Here is a 6,779-nt window from a genome sequence, read left to right as displayed (position 1 = left end):
TAAGATATAGATAAAATACAGTTATGTCATACTGCTCTTTTTCAACATTTCTAAATGAGTCTAAAGTTTTCTCTCTCTTGCTGGCTTCAGAATCCATTCTGATCTTAAACTGCTCCGCGAGATGGTGATGATGAAATTCTTTTGTTTAGGGTCTACCATTAGCAGAGACTCAAGATAAACAGAACCTCTTCTGCTCATTAAGGAAGGGAAGAGCAGACGTTACACTGACCCGCTCTCACCCGGAACTCATTAATATCACTGACGCTTCCGTGAGCCGGGGCTGCTGCTCCTCTTATCTGACATCTAGCCATATTTAAGACTTAGAAGACTGGCCACAGGAAAATTCATTATCTCTGAAGAAAAGGAAAAGGCCAAGAGAAACTGAAAACTAATTGGATTTATCTGTATATTATTAAAATCAAAATATTCCTTTAAATGTTCCCATTACATAACGCATTAGGCTGAGTAAAAGTTAATAGCAGTGCATGTGGACACTTCTAGTGACAAACGATGTCACTTTCAAAAATATGAAGATTTTTAATTACAGACACCAGTATATTTCATTTAGAATGCTATGAAGAATTATTCCCACTGTCTTCTGTACTAATATTATACACTCACCTAAAGGATTATTAGGAACACCATACTAATACTGTGTTTGACCCCCTTCCGCCTTCAGAACTGCCTTAATTCTACGTGGCATTGATTCAACAAGGTGCTGAAAGCATTCTTTAGAAATGTTGGCCCATATTGATAAAATAGCATCTTGCAGTTGATGGAGATTTGTGGGATGCACATTCAGGGCACGAAGCTTCCGTTCCACCACATCCCAAAGATGCTCTATTGGGTTGAGATCTGGTGACTGTGGGGTCTATTTTAGTACAGTGAACTCATTGTCATGTTCAAGAAACCAATTTGAAATGATTCGAGCTTTGTGACATGGTGGATTATCCTGCTGGAAGTAGCCGTCAGAGGATGGGTACATGGTGGCCATAAAGGGATGGACATGGTCAGAAACAATGCTCAGGTAGGCGTGACATTTAAACTTTACTTACTTAGCAATGCCCAATTGGCACTAAGGGGCCTAAAATGTGCCAAGAAAACATCCCCCACACCATTACACCACCACCACCAGCCTGCACAGTGGTAACAAGGCATGATGGATCCATGTTCTCATTCTGTTTACGCCAAATTCTGACTCTACAATCTGAATGTCTCAACAGAAATCGAGAATCATCAGACCAGGCAACATTTTTCCAGTCTTCAACTGTCCAATTTTGGTGAGCTCTTGCAAATTGTAGCCTCTTTTTCCTATTTGTAGTAGAGATGAGTGGTACCCGGTGGGGTCTTCTGCCGTTGTAGCCCATCCGCCTCAAGGTTGTGCGTGTCGTGGCTTCACAAATGCTTTGCTGCATACCTCGGTTGTAACGAGTGGTTATTTCAGTCAAAGGTGCTCTTCTATCAGTTTGAATCAGTCGACCCATTCTCCTCTGACCTCTAGCATCAACAAGGCATTTTCGCCCACAGGACTGCCGCATACTGGATGTTTTTCCCTTTTCACACCATTCTTTGTAAACCCTAGAAATGGTTGTGTGTGAAAATCCCAGTAACTGAGCAGATTGTGAAATACTCAGACCGGCCCGTCTGGCACCAACAACCATGCCACGCTCAAAATGGCTTAAATCACCTTTCTTTCCCATTCTGACATTCAGTTTGGAGTTCAGGAGATTGTCTTGACCAGGACCACACCCCTAAATGCATCAAAGCAACTGCCATGTGATTGGTTGATTAGATAATTGCATTAATGAGACATTGAACAGGTGTTCCTAATAATCCTTTAGGTGAGTGTATATGTACTATACCATTATACTGTACTGTATATGGTATTCATCCCTCCTGGGATGGTGCTGCTCTTCTCTCTAGTAATATGGCACATAGTCTTAGAGCTCAAACATGACAATTTGGGGCTCAGGTCAGGAAGCAGACAGATTGGCTAATCCGACCGTCTGCCAGCTGTCTCGCGTCACTGAGGTCAGATAAATCCCATCACATAGAGCCTCTTTCACCTAGATATCATCATATAGAGACTGTGTCTGTTCCCCGAATTAGGAAATACATAAAACTCCCAAACCCAATTAAAGGGATACTCCACCGTTTTTTCATATTAAACTATGTTATTCCCTTAACTAAGACGAGTTGATACATACCTCTCTCGTCTCAGTGCGTGCACTCAATCGCTCTGGTGCGCGAGACACTTTGATAGCACTTAACTAGCCCAGTTAATTCAATATGGGCCAAGTGCCAATATGGGCGCATATATATCTATGGACTCGGCGCAGTAATATCATCACTCCGGAGAGTGAGAGGGGGGAGAGGACTTTTCACGAGTGATGATATTACTGCGCCGAGTCGAAGTGCTCCCAAGCACTCGCTGTGGTAATCCGCCATACAATATAGTTATCCATTTTACACGCTTAGAAAAGCGCAACGTTTTATTTTGTGTCACCGTCCTAGGTCGAGTTACACTGCTCGAGTAACTGTATTTAAATAGGGAAAACGTGGCGGTGTTTGGTCGCTTCTCTGCTTGGCCCATATTGAATGAACTGGGCTAGTTGCTATCAAAGTGTCTCACGCCAGAGCGATTGAGTGCACGCACTGAGACGACAGAGGTATGTATCAACTCGTCTTAGTTAAGTAAATAACATAGTTTAATATGAAAAAACGGTGGAGAATCCCTTTAAGAGTAAAAATGTAATTGATGTTCAACAAATAAAAAATAAATATAATACAGATGAACAAATGATAAAGCTTGGGTTGCTGAATATCCGGTCCCTTACTTCAAAAGCACTTATTGTTAATGATATGATTACAGGTTATAACCTAGACATGCTGTGTTTGACAGAAACATGGCTATAACCAGACGATTACATTACTTTAAATGAGTCCACCCCCCAAGATTACTGTTGTAAAAACGAGCCACGTCTGAAAGGAAAAGGGGGAGGTGTTGCTGTAATCTATAGTAATATCTTCAGAATTACTGAGAAGTCTACTTTCTAATATAATTCTTTTGAAATGTTGGTGCTTAATGTAACACTATCTAGTGTGAGTGATAAATCACGCTTGACATTTGTGCTATTTACTGTATACAGGCCACCAGGGTACCATACAGACTTTATCAAAGAATTTGCTGATTTTTTAACGGAGTTAGTACTGGCTGCAGATAAAGTCCTAATTGTTGGTGATTTTAATATAAATGTAGATAACGAAAAAGACGCATTGGGATTGGCATTTAGAGACATTCTGAACTCTATTGGAGTTAGACAACACATGTCAGGACCCACTCATTGTCATAATCATACTTTAGATCTAATATTGTCACATGGAATCAATTTTAATGCCGTTGAAATTCTACAGCAGAGCGATGACATCTCAGATCATTATCTAGTCTTGTGTATACTCCATTTAACCAAGGTTGCAAAGCCGACTCCGTGTTACAAATATTTTAGAACTATCACTTCTGCCACTAAAGATTGCTTTATTAATAATAGTCCTGATCAGTTTCGTCTCCTTAGCATCCCAGATAGCTTAGAAGAAATGTAAAATATTGCGACAGAAACTTTTGACTCTCCTTTCCGCTTAAAGAAGATTAAAGAAAATAGTCCAACGCCGTGGTAAAACGAGCACACTCGGGCCCTTATTAAGAGACGTTTTTCGAATTTCGTGGAGAGAGAGCACTTACACCCGGCGCAATGCAGCGCCAGGCGCAACGCAAGTGTTTTTTTGATAGTTTCAGCCCGACGCAGTTATCATTTAACGACAGTGGCTCAGTGGTTCATGTAGGTTGTCTACAAACCAGAAAGTCGGTGGTTCAATCCCCGGTTCCACCTGACCAAGTGTCGAGGTGTCCATGAGCAAGACACCTAACCCCAACTGCTACCGACGAGCTGGATGGCGCCTTGCATGGCTGACACCGCCGTCGGTGTATGAATAGGTGAATGTGAGGCAATATGTAAAGCGCTTTGGTGGCCATTGGGTCTGTGAAAATGCTATATAAATGCAGTCCATTTACCATCATTTTCACGTCCTGTGCCACGTTGTTTAAATAGCAAATGCATTTGGGACCATTTGTGCGCCATTGGGCGTGCTGGTCTGAATACGAGGTGTGTTCAGGCGCATTGTTGGCACGTTGCTATTTTGAGGCAACAGAAATAGACTGACAGAAATATATATTTTTTGTTATTCAAAGAGCGCGTTACAGTAGTAATGTGCGCCTATAAGCGGGTCCAAAACACGCGTACACTCTGCTTATTAAACACACAAGGACGCACAGCAGCACACAAACATGTCAAATATTTTAAATAAAAGGATTACAATGTAAAAGATTATTTTTGTGTACATAAAGATATGGTGGAATCCGGCTTGTCCCGTAGATGGTTTGCTTGCGCACTTTAACCTCGCGCACGAGCAGTTCCGTTTGCGGTCTGGAGACGCGTTCGGTCTTTCCACTATCAAATTCCGTCATGTAAACAGCAAATCCGTCATGGATCGAGCGCAACTGGTATTTAAAGGGAATGGGAGATGAGACTCTGATTGGATTAACACACGTAAATTCCAAAACACACCCATTACTCATTAAGAGAATAAGGACAACCCTTTTAGACCATGCGCCTGGCGCGCCGACCATTTTTCCTGTCGTTAAATTAGCAAAAGTGGATTCGAACATTCGAACACGCCCTAAGTGAACTTGCGCCCTGCGCTTTAGACCATGCGCTTAGATCATTAAAATAGGGCCCTAAGTCAGTTTAAATCTAGACTAAAAACACATCTCTTTAACCTGGCATACACATAGAAAATTATACATTCCTTTTATTCAAATCAGTAAAATGATTATTAGGCTGCATAAATTAGGTCAGCCGAAACTCGGAACACTTCCTATAACACCCGATGTACACGTTACATCATAAGAAGAATGGCATCTACGCTACTGTTAGTCTTTCTGATTATTCCGAGGTTTACTGTAATCAGCTGGATCCAGGCCGTATCCAGATCAGATGGTGGACCTGCGCCTAGACACGACCACAACACATGATGTAGTCAGCCGGATCCGGGCCGTATCCAGATCAGATGGAGGACCTGCTCCTAGACACGACGACACAACGCATCCCTGACGTGTCAGCAGAGATTGTGTCAACTAGACTCTTCCCTGTTAAGAGCTCATCGACACGACAGCCATCGGCACTGATCCTCAAAAAACCCGTCTCTATACCGGTGTGATGACTCCAATCTTCAACCAGATGGAACTGGATAATATTCTGATTGTTCCAATCCAATCTGACTTCTGACCTTTAATGCTGCTTGATTCATAATCATACACTGTTCGTTTGTTGGCCAGAGGAGAACTGGCCCCCCGACTGAGCCTGGTTTCTCCCAAGGTTTTTTTCTCCATTCTGCCACCTGATGGAGTTTTGGTTCCTTGCCACTGTCACCCTTTTCGCCTTTTTTCTCCTTTTTTGTTGCCATTATCTTTTGGCTTGCTTAGTTGGTGATATAAAATGTAACATTTTCATTTAATTTTCAACAATAACATGGATCTGTCTGCATTGACACCATTATATGAGAACTGAACTGAGCTAGACAATAACATCACGGTTTTCTCCAGAGTGGCTATATATACACTCACCTAAAGGATTATTAGGTACACCTGTTCAATTTCTCATTAAGGCAATTATCTAATCAACCAATCACATGGCAGTTGCTTCAATGCATTTATGGGTGTGGTCCTGGTCAAGACAATCTCCTGATCTCCAAACTGAATGTCAGAATGGGAAATAAAGGTAATTTAAGCAATTTTGAGCGTGGCATGGTTGTTGGTGCCAGACGGGCCGGAGTATTTCACAATCTGCTCAGTTACTGGGATTTTCACGCACAACCATTTCTAGGGTTACAAAGAATGGTGTGAAAAGGGAAAAACATCCAGTATGCGGCGGTCTTGTGGGCGAAAATACCTTGTTGATGCTAGAGGTCAGAGGAGAATGGGCCGACTGATTCAAGCTGATTGAAGAGCAACTTTGACTGAAATAACCACTCGTTACAACTGAGGTATGCAGCAAAGCATTTGTGAAGCCACAACACGCACAACCTTGAGGGGGATGGGCTACAACGGCAGAAGACCCCACCGGGTACCACTCATCTCCACTACAAATAGGAAAAAGAGGCTACAATTTGCAAGAGCTCACCAACATTGGACAGTTGAAGACTGGAAAAATGTTGCCTGGTCTGATGATTCTCGATTTCTTTTGAGACATTCAGATGGTAGAGTCAGAATTTGGCGTAAACAGAATGAGAACATGGATCCATCATGCATTGTTACCACTGTGCAGGCTGGTGGTGGTGGTGTAATGGTGTGAGGGATGTTTTCTTGGCACACTTAAGGCCCCTTAGTGCCAATTGGGCATCATTTAAATGCCACGGCCTGCCTGAGCATTGTTTCTGACCATGTCCATCCCTTTATGGCCACCATGTACCCATCCTCTGATGGCTACTTCCAGCAGGATAATGCACCATGTACTGTACTAAAATGGCCCCCACAGTCACCAGATCTCAACCCAATAGAGCATCTTTGAGATGTGGTGGAACGGGAGCTTCGTGCCCTGGATGTGCATCCCACAAATCTCCATCAACTGCAAGATGCTATTTTATCAATATGGGCCAACATTTCTAAAGAATGCTTTCAGCACCTTGTTGAATCAATGCCACGTAGAATTAAGGCAGTTCTGAAG

Source organism: Rhinichthys klamathensis, unplaced genomic scaffold, assembly GCF_029890125.1.
Source record: "Rhinichthys klamathensis goyatoka isolate OS25496 unplaced genomic scaffold, OSU_Roscu_1.1 h1tg000093l_1, whole genome shotgun sequence".
Classification (NCBI taxonomy): Eukaryota; Metazoa; Chordata; class Actinopteri; order Cypriniformes; family Leuciscidae; genus Rhinichthys; species Rhinichthys klamathensis.
The sequence above is the reverse complement of the archived record's forward strand: the minus strand, read 5'-3'. Positions refer to the sequence as shown.